This window comes from Oryzias latipes, chromosome 6 (assembly GCF_053564925.1).
Source record: "Oryzias latipes strain Hd-rR chromosome 6, Olatipes_Hd-rR_3.1".
In the NCBI taxonomy this organism is placed as follows: Eukaryota; Metazoa; Chordata; class Actinopteri; order Beloniformes; family Adrianichthyidae; genus Oryzias; species Oryzias latipes.
Genome location: NC_136242.1, coordinates 35,485,240 through 35,504,567, shown reverse-complemented (window position 1 = coordinate 35,504,567; position 19,328 = coordinate 35,485,240). Strand labels below are relative to the sequence as shown.

At 43.7% G+C, this 19,328-nt stretch overlaps 2 long non-coding RNA genes across 33 annotated transcripts; one reads left to right on the top strand and one right to left on the bottom strand.

The window, feature by feature from the left end:
- Window positions 1-73: 73 nt before the first annotated feature.
- LOC144992507 (uncharacterized) lies at window positions 74-5,137 on the bottom strand. Of its 7 annotated transcripts, XR_013656550.1 has the most exons (10): window positions 4,696-5,134; window positions 4,451-4,583; window positions 4,189-4,280; window positions 3,731-4,105; window positions 3,393-3,632; window positions 3,180-3,274; window positions 2,643-2,722; window positions 1,957-2,151; window positions 1,499-1,873; window positions 497-1,400 (listed from the first exon to the last, which is right to left on the bottom strand). It is a non-coding gene; the product is annotated as an uncharacterized LOC144992507 (long non-coding RNA). The 7 variants fall into 7 exon arrangements; XR_013656549.1 differs by having other exon boundaries at window positions 1,957-2,722; window positions 4,696-5,137; XR_013656548.1 differs by adding an exon at window positions 74-490 and having other exon boundaries at window positions 948-1,400; window positions 1,957-3,632; window positions 4,696-5,137.
- Window positions 5,138-5,573: 436 nt separating this feature from the next.
- On the top strand, window positions 5,574-17,897 carry LOC101155654 (uncharacterized). Of its 26 annotated transcripts, none has more exons than XR_013656541.1 (15): window positions 5,580-5,932; window positions 6,259-6,537; window positions 6,634-6,821; window positions 7,020-7,812; window positions 7,917-8,060; window positions 8,278-8,416; window positions 8,504-8,671; window positions 10,290-10,895; window positions 11,091-11,459; window positions 11,823-12,008; window positions 12,110-12,290; window positions 12,366-12,860; window positions 12,936-15,753; window positions 17,134-17,267; window positions 17,883-17,897. It is a non-coding gene; the product is annotated as an uncharacterized LOC101155654 (long non-coding RNA). The 26 variants fall into 26 exon arrangements; XR_013656539.1 differs by having other exon boundaries at window positions 8,504-8,685; window positions 10,838-10,895; window positions 11,091-11,725; XR_013656540.1 differs by having other exon boundaries at window positions 8,504-8,685.
- Window positions 17,898-19,328: the final 1,431 nt, after the last annotated feature.

Sequence of the window (19,328 nt, the reverse complement as noted above, 5' to 3'; positions counted from 1 at the left end):
CCACAGCCACAGCCACCCCCCTAAAACCCTACGCACTACAACCCCCCCCCCCCCGCCATAATATCTGTCCCCCCCTCCCCAACCCTCTCAGTGCCCTCCCCTCTCTGTGATGGGGAGGGAAAGCCACTAAAAATTTAGTGGGTTTTGTACAAGTAAAGCAGAATTAGAATACACCCATATTTAAGCTGTGCTCCAGCAAGAAAAATCACAACTGCATAAAGAATTTCAAAATTCAAAATACTTTTATTTATATAGCACCTTTCATGTTAAGAAAACAGCTCAAGGTGCTGTATATAAAAAACAAACAAGGATGCACCGTTGCAAAAAAGTTTAAATAAAATAATAAGCAGCTCCTAATAAAATACACAAAAACAAACACAAGTAAAAGAGGAATGATTAAAAAAAAAAACCTTAAGAGAGAACCTCCTGTTGGCCCGGAAGTCAGCATAGACAGACACCCTGCCAAGCGTGACAAACACTCTCAAACAGTCTGAAATGTAAACGTGATCATTAAAAAAGTGAAAATAGAAAAACAGCTGAAATATAAAAACTTCAGATAAATTAATGCATAAAAATTAGGTTAGAAAATCGAAGCCCTGTGAAGCGCTCATGGGGCTTCATGTAAATGTGCCAGAAAAATGGATGAAGCATTTGGGGATTTGAAACCACACAGAACAGCGGCATCTGGTGGCGGACTGGACGTATATCATCTACTCCACTAAGCCTGTTGCCCTTGTAACACTTCAGTGCGGAATTAAAATATAAAGATAATGTTTGAAGATTTGTGAGAAGTGCTTGTGTTACATTGTGACTGCCAACTATAAAGTGAGAATGAGTGCTTGTGAACCGGGGTCTATCTAAAATGACTGGGTGGGATAGATGTTTTATTTAAAACTGTATTTTCTCCACTGTGCTGGGCTTCATCCCGTTTTGTATTTTTTGCTTACTATTTCGCCAGCTTTGGAGAAGATCCAACAAGAGGAGGAAGGTCCGTATTGAGTGTGGCCAGAGCTGCCCCCTAACATTAAATGTGCTGTTCCATCTCATTTCCACCATAGACAAGACGACAAGCACGTTTTAAGGAGAGAAGAAAACACAACAACCATCACTGCAAACAAATGTAAAATCTTAGTTAAAAGAAAAAGAAAAATAGTAATCACCTCTTGAATCAATTTGTGCTCTGGTCTGGCCAGCTGTATCTCTGACAGCTTCTCCTTCGCTGTGGTGCTGGATTTAGCAAGACCAACAATCCTACGCCCCTTACTTTGGATGTCCTCTAGTTCAGGGGTTTTTCACCACCAAATGAAGCATATGTGCAAAACACATTATGTGCCGAAGTAGTAATGTATATAAGCACATGCAACCATGTTGGGAGCACAGTCTGTAACAAGGCCTGTCACCTGGAAGAAAGATTACAACATGTTCACAAATCGTGTACATTAGGTAGTGGGAGGCCATATTGATGAATGATCTTGTACTTTATTGAACTGGCACGCACCTTTCCTTTAATTCCCCATTCTTCCATGAGGAGATTTTTGGCCTAAGTCAAGTGAGCTGCAGTGTGGGTTTGGAGAAACTTAAGAACCCCCAAGACCAAAGAGGCCAGCTCCACCTAGAATGAACAAAACCAAACTGAGATACATAAATTAAAGCAGGGGATACCTACCTCCTCGGTGATAAAATGGCATGTTACAGCCAAGTAAGCATCCATGTTAATTGATGTCCACATGTCTGCTCTCAGGCTGACAGCAGAGGTCCTGCTGACCACAGCTAAGGCCTTCTCCTTTTAGGCTTTGTACTTTTCCTCCACCATTGTCCTCAAGGCCTTCCTATTAGGAATTATGTAGGAGTGGTCCAAAAGGTTGACAAGAGCCTAATGGTGACAAATAAAATACAGCTTATTATGTACACAAAAGCATAAATAAGGTAAATGCTATATAACATTAGCCACCTTACCTTGAAGCCCTTGTCTCCAACCATTGAAAATGGGTGTGCATCCATTACAATCATATCCACCAATGCAGAATGAAGTTCTTGCTTTCTGGACATTGAAAAACATCCTTGCATGCTTGCTTTTTTTCACGAGGGACCTGCCTGGTGTCAGATTTGGGATTGCAGATGGCCAGCCACAAAAGGTGGAGAAGCAGAGATCTGGGGATGAAAAGGACACTACAGTAAGCTCAGCCCCGCATCTCGCAGGAGGGGGATCTGCTAGATTGACGATGTGCGGCTATCCGGACCGGCAATCCACCACGGCGCTGTCACCAGGATTTCCAACTCACTGCATTTAACCTTTGCTTTAGCAAGAAAAGTTATAACTCCATAACAAATTTCGGAAATATTTAGAGCAAAACCCACTAAAAATTTAGTGGGTTTTGTACAAGTAAAGCAGAATTAGAATACACCCATATTTAAGCTGTGCTCCAGCAAGAAAAATCATAACTGCATAAAGAATTTCAAAATTCAAAATACTTTTATCTATATAGCACATTTCATGTTAAGAAAACAGCTCAAGGTGCTGTATATAAAAAACAAACAAGGATGCACCGTTGCAAAAAAGTTTAAATAAAATAATAAGCAGCTCCTAATAAAATACACAAAAACAAACACAAGTAAAAGAGGAATGATTTAAAAAAAAAAACCTTAAGAGAGAACCTCCTGTTGGCCCGGAAGTCAGCATAGACAGACACCCTGCCAAGCGTGACAAACACTCTCAAACAGTCTGAAATGTAAACGTGATCATTAAAAAAGTGAAAATAGAAAAACAGCTGAAATATAAAAACTTCAGATAAATTAATGCATAAAAATTAGGGAAGAAAATCGAAGCCCTGTGAAGCGCTCATGGGGCTTCATGTAAATGTGCCAGAAAAATGGATGAAGCATTTGGGGATTTGAAACCACACAGAACAGCTGCATCTGGTGGCGGACTGGACGTATATCATCTACTCCACTAAGCCTGTTGCCCTTGTAACACTTCAGTGCGGAATTAAAATATAAAGATAATGTTTGAAGATTTGTGAGAAGTGCTTGTGTTACATTGTGACTGCCAACTATAAAGTGAGAATGAGTGCTTGTGAACCGGGGTCTATCTAAAATGACTGGGTGGGATAGATGTTTTATTTAAAACTGTATTTTCTCCACTGTGCTGGGCTTCATCCCGTTTTGTATTTTTTGCTTACTATTTCGCCAGCTTTGGAGAAGATCCAACAAGAGGAGGAAGGTCCGTATTGAGTGTGGCCAGAGCTGCCCCCTAACATTAAATGTGCTGTTCCATCTCATTTCCACCATAGACAAGACAACAAGCACGTTTTAAGGAGAGAAGAAAACACAACAACCATCACTGCAAACAAATGTAAAATCTTAGTTAAAAGAAAAAGAAAAATAGTAATCACCTCTTGAATCAATTTGTGCTCTGGTCTGGCCAGCTGTATCTCTGACAGCTTCTCCTTCGCTGTGGTGCTGGATTTAGCAAGACCAACAATCCTACGCCCCTTACTTTGGATGTCCTCTAGTTCAGGGGTTTTTCACCACCAAATGAAGCATATGTGCAAAACACATTATGTGCCGAAGTAGTAATGTATATAAGCACATGCAACCATGTTGGGAGCACAGTCTGTAACAAGGCCTGTCACCTGGAAGAAAGATTACAACATGTTCACAAATCGTGTACATTAGGTAGTGGGAGGCCATATTGATGAATGATCTTGTACTTTATTGAACTGGCACGCACCTTTCCTTTAAATCCCCATTCTTCCATGAGGAGATTTTTGGCCTAAGTCAAGTGAGCTGCAGTGTGGGTTTGGAGAAACTTAAGAACCCCCAAGACCAAAGAGGCCAGCTCCACCTAGAATGAACAAAACCAAACTGAGATACATAAATTAAAGCAGGGGATACCTACCTCCTCGGTGATAAAATGGCATGTTACAGCCAAGTAAGCATCCATGTTAATTGATGTCCACATGTCTGCTCTCAGGCTGACAGCAGAGGTCCTGCTGACCACAGCTAAGGCCTTCTCCTTTTAGGCTTTGTACTTTTCCTCCACCATTGTCCTCAAGGCCTTCCTATTAGGAATTATGTAGGAGTGGTCCAAAAGGTTGACAAGAGCCTAATGGTGACAAATAAAATACAGCTTATTATGTACACAAAAGCATAAATAATGTAAATGCTATATAACATTAGCCACCTTACCTTGAAGCCCTTGTCTCCAACCATTGAAAATGGGTGTGCATCCATTACAATCATATCCACCAATGCAGAATGAAGTTCTTGCTTTCTGGACACTGAAAAACATCCATCATATTAAGTTTAAAAAAATAAAAAATAAATCATACGAGTTGAGCATCAAACTCATGAACTGAGGTTGCACATGCCTCTAAATGTACCACTGAGCCATCTGTTTAACCCCCTGTAACATGTGCCATTTTTTATATATTTATATTATTATTCTTACCGACATGAGGAGGATTGAAGGTTTGGTTTGCCAACTGCGGAGTTTCAAAATGATGAACGGAGCGGAGATGTTTCATCATGGAGGATGTACTGTCATTAAATGCCAATTCACGTTTGTGAATCAAACATTGCACCTAAAAAAGAAATGGAAAGAATAAAAATGATTAATTTAAACTGAAAGACATACCTATAAATCTAACATAATCAGCAATGGCTACTAATAAAATAACGTTAATAGTGTATTACCTTCTTAGGAGAATTCTTAGGAAATATCCACCAATGCAGCATCAAGTTCTTGCTTTCTGGAAGCCTTTGTTTTCAACAATTGAAAATGTTTGTGCATCACAAACACTTTTTAACAAACGTTAAAATATAAAAACTGTTAAAATATAAAAACTTAAGATAAGTTAATGCATAAAAAGCCTAAACACCTGAAATATAAAAAGAATAAGTTGGTATGTTTAAACAAAGACTAAATAATTAGATAAATAATAATAATAACACACATCAAACAAATCAAAAATGAACTGAGTCCAAACCAGTGCACCTGCACCCAAACAAATTTATGAGCAGGTGTGTTGAGCACGTGACCATGCGCTCTTCGGGGACCAATCCGTTTGAAGTTTGGATAGCCACGCCTTCTTGCGCAAAAATACTCGCCAAAAAAGAAGTTCCGGTATAAGTCACATTATGTAATGTCCGTTGGTCAGATGACGTGTCAGTGATCTGGACAAATTATGATACTACCATTGAAAAATATTTTATGTGGTCCTTTGTAAACAAACAGAGCTCCGACGTGGAGCTAGATTGTCTTCTAAACGTGCTCTTATTAGTATTATTTAGTGCATTTCCGCTACACAGTTCGTCCCAGTGGTTCCACCCTGTAACAACGTTGTCCTTACTGATAAATATTCCACAACATCAGCATGTGGATGTGATGGTCTAGCGATAAAAGCATTGGGTTGCGAATATAGAGGTTTGGGGATCGAATCCCGTCTGGAACAGTTTTTTAATGGAAGCCTGAAACTGTATATTTGTAAAACGGCAAGATATGCAATAAAGTTTGTTAAAAAAAAACCGTTTTTGCAGACCGAACTTTTTATTCATTGGCATTAAGACGTTTATTTTATATTGTAAGGACCCAGAGTTTGGACAGAGCTGCGGGCGCCCTCTTTATTATTCATTATGGGAGTGTCTAAACAAATGAGGCAATCACTCCCAGCTGCGTTGTTGGCTGAGCGTGAAGTCAGAGAAAGAGGAATTGTTTGAATTTGGAGAAATTTATCAAAGTTAAAAGTTGACACGGTAGTCCAGGTGCCACGCAGTGTAACAAGTGTTAGGTTAGTATACGTTTAATTCCGCCAAATCCATCGTAAGTTTGCACCAGAGTATTAATCGGTCTGAGGGTACTTGAACTCACCACAAGCACGCTAGCTGGTGCTAATGAGCATGCGCGCTCAGACTGCTGCAAGCTGTGTCCGAGGTAAGACGTGAATCTGCGTGTGTTCGCCCTAACTAGTTTTAGTTTTCTGTCAATTGCTTGTTAGTTTGTTGCAATCATAACTCACAAAGTCGGGAATTGTGTGGTGTCAATTTTACGTAGTTTGTGTGGTTTTATTTATTTTTTGTCGCTCTATATATTTGCACATTTGCACTGTTTCGTGGGAGCTAGTTGAGGTTCGTGACATTTTCTTTGATGTTTAAGTTAACTCTTCTTTATTTCTTTTTGTGCATTTTTCAATTGTTAAGGGGGGAAAAACACAGAAGAAACTCTGGACAGCATTGTGAATTTTGTTTTCTGTTAACCAGGATTGAAAGACATTGACTCAGCATCCAAGCGTGGTCTTCTATTCACTGGAACACAACGCAGAGCAGAAAACTCCTTCTGGATGACAAGATCCTGTCGCTGGTGACGCGTGAGGCAGCAGATGACGGCCGCAAGGCGCTACAGATCAACAATAAAGGAAAAGACCAATCAGATCCGAACCGGCGTCCAGCAGACTGCAGCTGTGAAGGCACTCTTAGGACTTGGCAAAAATATCCCTACTTCTTAGCTTATTAAAAAACTCACATCACCAGCTAAGCACCGTGAGTATACATGCATATTTATTTGTTCTCAGAGCAATTCCACGTGCATCCACCCATTCAGCAATATGCTAAAAATGTCCATTTGCTCTTTTTTAGATCCTGTAGTGCCTCCTCCCAGAGGAGGAGAACCTCCAGCCAAACCTTTGGCCCAAAGGCAGCTTTTGACTGCTGGGGATTAAGTTTGTCTGTGTGTGTTTCTTAGAGTAATATGTTTCTCATTTCCTCTAGACACTTCCATGACGAGGAGCTGCTTCTTGCTGCAGCACAATGTGAAGCACAGCTAAGTGCATGTGTGTTGTAGTCTGGGTAATATAGGATACAGTTTTTTTGAATCAAAAACACATTTAGAAGCATTTTAACAAAACAGTTTGTTTGCCAAAAAGCCTAGTTTATAGTCTCATTTCTTTGATCCTCTCTCTGTTCTCCACTGTCATATATCATTTATGCTATAGCAGCTGGAAGAGTCATTCTTGTTTCCTCAGAGGCCTGTCCTGGTCCCTCTCCATCTGTGGCAGCAGCAAAGTCAGCGCTGGAGCTTCCAGTCCACTGGAAAGAACAACTGCCTCGCTTCCAGCACCAGTGGATTGCAAAGATGGAAAGAACCGGCAAGGAAGAACTTGTGTCGCGGCTAAAGCTTTGGTGGCATCCTCCTCAGCCCGCTCTGGTTCACACTCAGCCTCCCGCCTCACCAGACATCTTCTTGTGGACGCCACAGAAAATGTGGTCATTTCTTTTTGTCCCCAGAAGTGATGTACGTGGACAGAGACTGCTGCAGCAGATGCGGCCAGTCTCTGGTGAAGACCCCATTTTCAGAGTGGGATGAGCTTGAGGTGCGCCTGGATATCTGGCATTTCATGCGGCGATTTGCTGCAGGTGTCACGACAGAGGCTCATCCGCTCTACGGGTCTGTCTGAGTGCATTTTTGAGTGGGATCCAGAAGATGTGGCTGCTCTTTGCTATGCCAAGGAGGCTGAGCTGGCCTCAAAGAAAAGTGGCCATGTTTCTAGAAGGACAGTCCACTCCACTGTGGGAGGAGGATCAGGGGAGTGGAGGAGACTGCAGCATTGATTGGAGCACTCATCCATCGACGGTGCAGATGGGAAGGACACCCTTGGACCAGGAACGGATCCAACAGATTTGGAAGGAACAGCCAAACCACCATCCGAGGACGTCCCACTCTACGTGAAGACGGGAACACTAAAGAGAGGAGGGGTGGAGCTGTCTCGCTACAGGTGTCCCCGTGGGTCGACCTCCACCTGAACCGTTTTCTACCAGGTAATGTGGGCTGAACATCTGGATTCCTAACCTTTCTGTAAACATTTCTAACATTTCCTTTCATATGGTTCAGAGACTTTTGAAACCCTGTTTGTTTCACTCAGGAGCCAGTGACGCACATTTCCAGCCATATCTCCTTCAGGGTTTGATGCCTGAAATCTCTGGATGTGTCTGCTGAGCTCCTCATCAAACAGACGGCTGAGTCTGAGCTGACTGATCAGAAGATTCAGACTGAAGAAACTTCCTTTGTAAAGTTGATAATTTACATTTGTAACATGTTACAAAAAAGTTTTTTCCTGAATCAAAAAATCCCACTTTAGGTTCAAAGTTCATTTTGGGGCTTTTTTTAAATACCTAATGTAATTCTAACATTCTTGTTGTGTTTTTTAGCAGAAATCAGTGACAGAAAAATGTTTAGACACACCTGAAATGTGAGTATTTGATAAATGTGTTTGTCTTTTCCAGTCATCATGAACCTGCAGCTGCTGGATTCTCAGTCGACTTTTCCAGAGTGAGGATGCAGGATTTGAACATTTGGTCTAGACGCTACACACAGACATTCAGCTCCATCCTCAGCAAACATTGTTCCAGCTCCAGAGGACAGGTACACTCTGCTGTTCTCTGTTCATCGATAGGAAATGATATTTGGAGGAGGTTTCTGTTTTTCATGATGTGTGTTTCTGCCTCTAAGAATCTTCAAGGGGGGGCTCCATCTGCCAGGTGCTGCAGTTTGGACTGCATCCCTTCCTCTTCCAACACGGTCCATGAAGACATGGAGGACAGTCTGCTGGGATGACCTGGACTGACCTGCACAGAGTCTGAACTGGATGGGTTAGTGGGGGACGACACTTCAGTTCATGTGAGTCAAGGCAGGTGAGCGTATACTTTTGGTACTATAGTGTACATGTGAGTACATCACAGAGATGCTCTGCAAAGTTCCTCGGCAGCTGGTGGCAGATAAATTCTGATGCTGCAGGTTTCCTGCTCTGCAGTGGCCTGGAGTGAGAAACCTGATGTAGTTTGTTGCTGCATGAAGGTCTTTGTGGATGCTTTATTGTCTAAAGTTCTGTCCTTGTTCTGAGGAGAACAAAGTAGCAGGATCTTCCAGAAATAATTTTAACAATTTTTATTTACAAGTATTTACAAATACATTTATATTAACAGATATATTTAATACGGAGCCCGTGTCCTGACATTAAGATATAAAAATATATCTTGTTCCCACAGATTATCTCGTTCGCACAAATACTATTGCGTTCCCTCAAAATACTATTGCGTTCCCTCAAAATACTATTCCGTTCCCTCGAAATGATTAACTCGTGCGAACGCAATAATTATGTCGTTCGAACGCAATAATTAATCCGTTTGAACGCAATAATTATTCACGTCATAAGTCATTGACGCGGATATGCTCTCTGTACGCCAGCAAAAGCCGCTTTCAGCGGTAACTTCTGTGTCTCTGTGACCCATATTCGTTCAAAAAAGGAACATGAAAAACAAAAATGATCACTTTATTACTGTCTCAATGAATATAAGAAAAATATCAAAAGATTTATGATAACTAGGCTGCTTTGTCATTCGATAGCTCCTGCTAGGCTACTACTAGCGCCGCCGCAGAGCTCTTTGATGTATGCCGGCATTTGGGCAACTGGCTGGTCGGTTGACAGACAGCTGATATTGTAGTTCACATTCACACACTGGTGGTCGCTCCGCTGCCAAACACAGGCGCCCGCCTACCACCAGAGGCAAGGTGGGGTTCAGTGTCTTGCCCAAGGACACTTCGACTCATGGGCGTGCAAGGCGGGAATCAAACCTGTAATCTTATGATCATGGGTCGACCGCCCTACCGCTGCACCACGGCCGCCCGAATAATTATTGCATTCGAACGGATTAATTATTGCGTTCGAACGACATAATTATTGCGTTCGAACGACATAATTATTGCGTTCGCACGAGTTAATCATTTCGAGGGAACGGAATAGTATTTTGAGGGAACGCAATAGTATCTTGTGGGAACGGAATAGTATTTCGTGCGAACGAGATAATAATCTGTGGGAACAAGATATTAATCTGTGGGAACAAGATATATTTTTATATCTTAATGTCAGGACACGGGCTCCGTAATTTAAAGATTTACATATTTATTCGCTTTGTTCACTCTGAGTGTAGTACATTTTTTGTCCACTAGATGGTGCCAAAAGTGGTGAACAAAATAGCTGGTTCCCCCCAGTTAAAGAAAGTCCTCAATGCTCATTGAAATGACTTGAAACGTTCAAAAGTAACAATAAATTAAAATGTATTGAAAGTTAAATAATCACAATCAGCCATTAATTTTGAGTTGATTAACAGAATTATTTGAAAAACAAACTAATGAAATAGGGCTGGACCAAAATGATGGTACCCACAACCTTTTGAGGCAATCACTGCAATGAAACGGTTTCTGTATTTGTCAATGAGCCTTCTGCACCTGTCCACAGGTATTCTGGCCCCCTCCTCATCAGCAAACTGCTCCAGTTGTCTCAGGTTTGACGGTGTCTTCTCCAAATGGCATGTTTCAGCTCCTTCCACTGATGTTCAATGGGATTCAGATCTGGACTCATAGAATCCACTTCAGAATAGTCCAACGCTTTTCTCTGAGCCATTCTTGGGGGTTTCTGGCTGAGTGTTTTGGATGGTTGTCCTGTTGGAAGACCCATGACCTGAGACTGAGACCAAGCTTTCTGACACTAGACAGCACATTTCTACCCAGAATGCCTTGATCATCTGGAGATTTCATTTGACCTTCATAACTTCCAGACAGCCTGTTCCAGATGCAGCAAAGCAGCCCCAAACCAGAACTGAGCCTCCTCCATGTTTCACAGTAGGGACAGTGTTCTTTTGGTTGGAGAGTCTACCAACATAGAGCTGATGTTTCTTACCAAAAAAGCTCCAGTTTGGTCTCATCATTTTCCCAGAAGCTTTGTGGCTTGTCAACATGCATGTTTGCAAATTCCAGTCTGGCTTTTTTCTGATTTCCTTTCAACAGTGGTGTCCTCCTTGGTCGTCTCCCATGAAGTCCACTCTGGCTCAAACAACCACGAATGGTGCGATCTGACACTGATGTACCTTGATCTAGGAGTTCACCTTTAATGTCTTTGGAGGTTGTTCTGGGCTCTTTGGATACAGGTCCAACTATCTGTCTCCTCAGTTTGTCATCAATGTTCCTCTTCATCCAGGGAGGTTGGCTACTGTCCCGTGGGTCTTAAACTTCTGACTAATATGTGCCACTGTGGTCACAGGAACTTCAAGCTGCTTAGAGATGCGGAGCAGATGTGGTCTGTGACGTCTGCACTGGAAAAAACGACACGCCCTGAAGTCCTGTCTGACCTGCCTTTCTCCTTCCTGGGAGGAACACCTTCAGCCTCATTTGAAAGCAGCTGCATTGAAGAAACACAAGCTGGTGGAACCCTCCAAGAACCTGCAGGAGAACATCTGCTCCTTCAGTCATGATGAGGAGATGAGGATGTTCTGTCACACTGATCACAATCTGTTCTCTCTGCTCTGTGGAAGAACATAACACTGTCTCATCTCACAGCTGCTTCAACAGCAGGTGGAGGAGAGTCGGGAGGTCTTCACTTAGATGATCCGTCTCATCCAGAAGAGAAGAGGTGAAGTGAAGAACAAGATCAGATTCCAACAGCTAACTGAAGCGAGGCGGGTCAAAGGTCTTCTTCAGAAGGAGCTGGAGCAGGAGATGACTGAGCTGATGAGGAGATGCTGTGAGCGTCAGCAGAGACGGGATGGCAAAGCAGTTATCTGTCACTGAAACCTGTGTTCTTTATGATATGAAGAAATCAAGTCAGCGTGGTATTTTGTCATTTTCTCACTGAGTGAAGATGCCTGAATGCTTCCCATAACCTGCAATGATTGACATGTAATTGTGTGATAGTGATTGACAATTTTCACCTTTTGTAAGAATTCAAAACACTTTGTGTGAACATGACTTTTGAAACCCTGTTTGTTTCACTCAGGAGCCACTGTCGCACATTTCCATCCATATCTCCTTGAGGGTTTGGTGCGTTGGAATGATGAAGGGATGGAGGACGCTGTCAAAGGAAATTCCTCCTTCCAGTTATTTGAAACTACAATGAGAGAGGCCGTGGAGCAACTCAGGAAGCCCTGGGATGAGCGTTATCGTCCTCCTGGAGCATAAACGGGTAAGAAATAGATACATTAGTTATTCTGCAATTGATCTATGTAGCTCCTAATGTCACGACAGCACTGAGAGCTTTTTTTCCCTTGACTGGCCATGCTCCAGACCCCTGAAGAGGAGGACAGGCTGCTGGAGAGAGTCGATGAGCAGGACTTCCAAGACTGTCCCAGTGTTAGATGACCCCCACCTTGATGTTGTTGCCAGCCCCTCATCTTCACCTCAGCCACGACCGCACCTGGAGTCACAGCCAACTGAGACTGAAAGCAGCCCTTCAGACGAGGCAGAGGTGAGACGTTTTAATCTGTTTATAGGACCTCCTTTCATTTCAGTCTCATTCCTAACATTCTTTTGCATTTATTAGTGGGCTGTTGTTGGACCCGATGGCATAGCTGGCTGGGACAAAGTCCAGGATCTGGCTTCTTACTCGGTGGGACTCCTTACCTCACTGACCCCCAAGTTACAGAGGCCATTGGATCATGGACGGCTCTCCTGGATGTGGATAAAGAGCGGGTCAACTACCAGCCCTGGCACCAGCCTCAACTTGCACACGGCACAAGGAGTGGAAAGTGTCACAAGGTGTCTCAGTGGACATTCTGGGGTCCAGCTCAGTGGCCAAGCACCAGCCGCTTGGTTCATTCAATTAAATTTTCTTTGTATAGCCCAAATTCACAACAACAGTCGTCTCCATGTTAAGGCTGTATGCATCAAGCTTAGCAGTTTACATGAGACTCCCACCAAAAAGGTTGGAGGTGGTCCAAAACCCTCACGGATTACTACCATACCCCGGATTTAGTGCAGAGGCTGATGGATCCATGATCCAGCTGTTTGAGCTCAATCAGAGGAAACTCCTTCAGTGGTGAGCACAGCTCGTTATTTTCTTCTATTTCACAGACTTTTCCAACATTATCATAATACCTTTGATTCATTTCAGGTTTCAGCGGGGGCAGAAAAACCAAGAAATGAGGCCGAGGACACTCATTGACTCCACCCGAGCCAGTTGCTGTAGCTGCAAGCGACCTTCCAGCTCCAAGGGAAAAAATGGATGAGGCACCACATCCACATCTGGGCCAAACTTCAAATGGATTCTCCCTCTAAATAGAGCAGGACAGGCTCCTGTTCTGAGACCTGCTGCTGCTGCTGCTGCTGCTGCTGCTGCTGCTGCTGCTGCTGCTGCTGCTGCTGCTGCTGCTGCTGCTGCTGCTGCTGCTGCTGCTGCTGCAGCTGCTGCTGCTGCTGCTGCTGCTGCTGCTGCTGCTGCTGCTGCTGCTGCTGCTGCTGCTGCTGCTGACAGGATGAAGTGCCCCATCACACCTGCCAGCAGTGTAACTGGAATGATTCCACCTGTGTCAGCACCTGGCTTACTGTTGGGGCCATCATTCTAAACCCAGGTGCCCACCGCTTATGCATTTCCTGGAGCCACAACATGCAGTGGCGGCTTCATTCCCCCTGCTTCACCTGCTGTCCCTGCGTCACGCTCCACACAAAGGAACAGGCAAAGACGGGCCTGAGAGGAAGAAAGCGGCCTCCACAAAAGGAAATGCATACGAGGTGTGAACTATAATACCTGCAGCAAATGTGGACAGCCCAAAAGAAAAGAATAGTCGCTCCAAAAATGCCACATTTAGCTCCAAGGCTTCAAATGGACGATCATTTGGATGGTTGGCAGAACAGCACAAAGGCAGATCAGCTCCTCCTCTTCAGTAATACCATCGTCATGTAGATATTACATTATTGTTGGATGTACATCTATTCTTTAGTTCTATTTTCTAAATTGTACTTTTGAAACGTGTGTGATTCATGGAAGTTTACTGTGTTCATTTTAATAACATTTGATGTATTAAATCAAAAAAATAAGCTTACAGTTTCCCAGAATTTGTTATCAAGAAAAAAATACTTGTTTTTAAATAAGTTATGTTTGATAAAGTAAACATGTCAAAGGCTTGTTTTTTTTGGAAAAATAACTCAGCATTCTTAGTGATTAGGGCTGCGCGATATGAGGAAAACTTGATATGCGATATTAGTGATCAATAATGCGATAACGATAAATTTGCGGTAAATAAACAAATAGAAAAATAAACAAAAACATCATTCCCATTTCATTGCAACAGTTTAAAAAATATACTCCAAATGACCCTCATCAACATGGGGGCCAAAAATCTACCATAATAGGTCTCCATCTGATTGGTCAACAATGGGAAGGCGTCCATCTGATTGGTCAAAGCATAAAGGGATTTATTTGATTCCTTAAATGCTTGAAGATTGTTTTAACACATTTTGGGTTTGCAATTTATTACAATTGGATATTGCGATAACGATAAATTTGCGTTATATTGTGCAGGCCTATTAGTGATCCAAACTTGGGTAGAGGGATCCCCGCCCTGGACAGGATTAGGTCCTCCACCAGGAGACAGTGCTGGATGCAGTCAGACGCTTTGAGGATGTTGGTCTTCTCCGGGCTGCTTTGAGGGTTAGCCGTGAGGTGTCTGCAGCCACAACACTTTCACCAGTGTGTACATCAGCCTGTCTTGCTGAGCTGGTGCATACCGTCCTGTCCAGCTGGTGTAACTTCTGCGGCTGCTTATCGTGTTCCTCCACGGCGTTCCAGGCTTCCACAACCTCTGCTCTGTGCTGAGGGACAGCTTGTTCTCTGTCATGCCAATCAGGAAGAAGATTCGCACTGCAGACATCCTCTTGTTGAAAGAACAAAAGTTAAAAACCTTTCAGAGAATAAAGAGACTTGCAGTCTCTTCAAATATTTAAAAAGAAGCTACTCACAAAGGCTGGAGGTGTCGTGGCTGGTGATGCTGATGTGGGCTGGGGTGGCGTGGAGAACGTCGCTGTGGTAGGCCTCATCCTCCACTTCTCCTCTTCCTGCTCCATCTTCCTGTCAATCAGCGGTACAGATTGTTATTTTTCAATAACATTTCAAGCGCTGCTTCTGTGCATGCCAGAGTGTTCTTCCTGGAATCATGTGTGGCAGCACTTTGTGGAAACCCTCCAAGCTGTTCCTCCCTGGAGGCATTTGTAAAAAGGCACATCCACACCACTGATGTTGGTAACACAAGACACGCACATGTCTGGTGGATCCTGAATGCAGCCCAGATGCCGCTGCTGGCATGCCCACACCTCATCAACGGCCTCTACAAATGCAGAAAGGAGTTCAGAAATAAGGCAGTTCAGTCAAAACACATTCAACACAAACAGGGATGATTGTGAACTGTTGTTTTTTTTATTTTAGTTCTGTTTTCAGGTTGTCAGTCAAAACAGCTGCTTTGAGTTAATGATCCTCGGTGTGTTTAGTTGTTTGGTACTCAGAGAATCTTTTAACTGCTAACAAACATTCAACATTTAGCTCTATAGTAATTCACTAAGAAAGCTTTCTGTTTACCTGGCGTCTTGAAGAGGCTCACTCCACTTTCATCCAGACCAGCAGGACCTTTCGGCTCCTCCATCGCCCCCTGGATGAGCTGGACGGTTTCCTGTGGTCCTAGAGTCACCCTCCACACGTGGTGCTTCTGCTGCCCCCGGAGTCAGCCGACAAAGACTTCAAGGCTTCCCCTTTAGCCCTGACAGCCTTTGTCAGCACATCCGGGTCGCCTTTATTGTAGGCCAGAACAGCTCCAGCCAGTGCAGACTTGAACGCAGCGCATTTGGAGTGGCTGTCGGTCCGGACGGCTGCGTCGAACCGGTGGATCCAGTGGAAGATGTCCAGACACATGGGCCGAAGCTCGCCTGTGGATTCCTCGCAGGTCAGCACGAAGGTCACAATTTGGGAGTGTTTGTTCCCAACACTGGTGCACCACTTGGCTGAGTCATGGACCTCTCCAGACAGCTTCTTAACCACCTGAAACATGCTGTGACGGTGTGGCACCGTCAGATGACGAGGGGGGCCACACTGTTTTATTTTGTATGTATTCATGTATTTTATGTTTTAAAATGACTACTTGTGGTGCCACCTGGACAATAATTAAGAGCCACGCCCAATGGGAGGGGCCGCTCTTCAAAAGGGAGCATCACAGGTGGTGAAATGAGGAGTGAGACGGAGGTGTCATGCGCTGTGTGGCCCTGCGTGAAGCAATAGTGGTGTCAACTGGTCTGAATAAAGACAGAACCTCCTCACCTTGGCTCCTCTGCATCCTTTCTGGCGGGACCCCGTCACACATGCCATCTTTTGTCATCCAACCACAGCAATATGAGGTGTATTTCATCTTAAGTGGTGAAAATGACTGCAATATGTCTGAAATGGTGATACAGTGAAACTTTGAAATACCTTTTTGGTGGAATCCATTTTCAGCACAGTGCCAAAGGTGGAGAGATCTGGTTCCTGTAGTCCTGCACATTGTCAGCCTCTGCTAGCAGAAAGGCGTGCCACAGGAGTCGTGGAGGGAAGGTGTGCCCCAAAGAGGAAACAATGCCACCCAGCTCCACAGTGCTCATCAGAAGGGTGGTGTACAGATTCTTACCATTAAGATTTTCATTTTCCTGGACCTGCTGCCACACCTTCACCATGGTGTTGCCCCCAGTTCTGTCCCCCACAAGGCAAACGTTTTTTTCCACGCCACGCCTCGGAGAAGAGCCAGTTGTTAGATGATTCATTTCAAATTCCCTCTCGTGCTGCTGGTAACGGTCTCTTGCAGGTGAGAACAGCAGGAAACTTGGCTTGATGAGCATTGCTGAGCTGGGACAGAATGACATGATCCCATGCAAGCCAGCGCCCCACTGTGCCGCCCTATTTGTTTCTGACTGCCTTTGGCACGGTCCACAACACAAAACCTCAGTCAGCATTGTGTACCAGCTGGACACGTAACTTCATTCATTTGAATGATGTGACGTGTCACAAACTCTATTAACAGAGAGTCTGTAGCAAAATGTCTAATGTTGCAGCATTTTTAAAAGCAGAAACCAATTTCATGTTGAAACTGGTCTTTTTAGTCATTTAATAAAGATTTCAGAACAGTTTAGATTCACTGTTCCCAAATAGTACTAATATTTTATTCACACTTGCTAAATATCTCATTCACTGCTGTAATGGTTCAACACTTGTGTATTTTCTTTAGAAATTGCCATTGTCGTCACAGAAATATTGTGGTGGGATTTGAATATCATTTCTATCCATTCTTTCTCTTCAGATCTGTCCATCTAACAATGAACATGGATCCCTCCTATTCCCAGCAGCACACGGAGCTCGGCCCAGGCCTTCACCTGTGGACAGTCATGTGACAGTGACACGGGGACAGCAGTGAGGTGTGCACTCCTGAACCAGGTCACTCCAAAGTCACGCAGTGCAGACTTTCAGCATGGTTGTGTGTGTGGATGTGAGTGTGTAGCAGGGTTCCTGTGGGCTCCTAAAAAGTCTCAAAAACATTATATTTAGGAATGTGGACATTATACCTGAAAAAGCCTTATAAAGTCTGAAAATGTGATGGCTGAGCCTGGAAAGTTCTGCGTATTACAGCTCTTGTCAGGAAAAGGGAAAAAGTCATTTCAAAAATAAATCTCAAGAATCTCTCAAGTACACCTGAAATGAAGAAATAATGACAGTGATGAGCTGATCGTGATGACATCATACAACATGGAGGTGGTACCCAGGTCAGACCCCTGGCTGGACTACAAACATGCTGTTGACCACCCAAGTGGATTTTGTTCCTCTTTCACAAGTGCTGTGGTTTTGTTGAAGAATTTTCTGATGGGACATTGCAGGATTTGCTTTTCTTTGTCAGAGGTCCTGGGAAACAGGCTGAGACATTGGTCTGAATTTTTTAAAAAGTTCTCAAGTGTTCAAGTGAACTAGAAGAAACTTCCAGGAACCCTGATGTGAACTCATTGAACAGATAAAATTCCTGATCTGTTCTAAAGGGAGTTCTCTTTTCTACATCAGGTGATGGAAAGCAGAAGCTGCAGTGAAGCTGCAGTGATGAAGACGCTGATGGACTCTTCATGCTCCTCCAAGGATGGAAGTCTGCACATCCTCACAATCACACACACACACACACAATTACACTGACGTTTGTGTCTACAAGCCTTTTTTGTTCATATTGGTTTCAGATTGTGACAGTGATGAAAGTAAAAATCTTGTAAATAACTGTTTCAGAAATAAAAGTCTCTTAACACTGGAGAAATGAACAGGTGTTTTTCATTCATGTCTGTTTTCACATATTAGCATTAGACCTACAATAACATTGATTCTATGAGCTATAGTCAAATGAACTGTTATCTGAATGAAGATTCATGCATTCATCTCTTCACTCAAGTTAAGGCCCTTCATTTGAAAAGCTTTGACTCAAAGACACATTCTGGTCAAATATGAGAAAACTTTTACTGTTGGACACTAACACATAATGAAAAATGGGTTCATAAATTCAAATAAACTTTTCATACTAAGGAGTTACCACGTTTACAGTCAAAAGAGGCAACAACACAAAGAAATGTGACCTGCTGAGGATGCTGACCCTAGAAAGAGAAGTTTCTATCCAGCCATCCATTTTCTTCACCAGTTTGATCCTATTTGGTGGGAGTCTTATGTAAACTGCTAAGCTTGATGCATACATCCTCAACTGATACGAAGCCAATCGAGGCGACTGTTGTTGTGAATTTGGGCTATACAAATAAAACTGAATTGAATAGGACCAAGCGGCTGGTGCTTGGCCACTGAGCTGGACCCCAGGATGTCCTCTGAGACACCTTTTGACATTTTCCACTCCTGGTGTCACCCCGGAGCGTTTTGGTGCCTTAAAGCGGCCGTGTGTAAGTTGAGGCTGGTGCCAGGGCTGGTAGTTGACCCGCTCTTTATCCACATCCAGGAGAGCCGTCCATGATCCAATGACCTCTGTAACTTGTGAGTCAGTGAGGTAAGGAGCCTCACAGAGTCCCACCGAGTAAGAAGCCAGATCCTGGACTTTGTCCCAGCCAGCTATGCCATTGGGTCCAACAACAGCCCACTAATAAATGCAAAGGAATGTTAGGAATGACACTGAAATGAAAGGAGGTCCTATAAACAGACTAAAACGTCTCACCTCTGCCTCGTCTGAAGGGCTGCTTTCAGTCTCAGTTGGCTGTGACTCCACCACAGAGGAAAGATGAGGAGCAGAACATTCAGGTTCACCTGGTGATACTGAGGTGAAGATGAGGGGCTGGCAACAACATCAAGGTGGGGGTCATCTAACACTGGGACAGGGATGTCCTCCATGGTGTCTTCCCCAAACCCCTCGTCTTGGAAGTCCTGCTCATCGACTCTCTCCAGCAGCCTGTCCTCCTCTTCAGGGGTCTGGAGCATGGCCAGTCAAGCAATTCACCCACACAAAGGAAAAAAGCTGTTAGTGCTGTC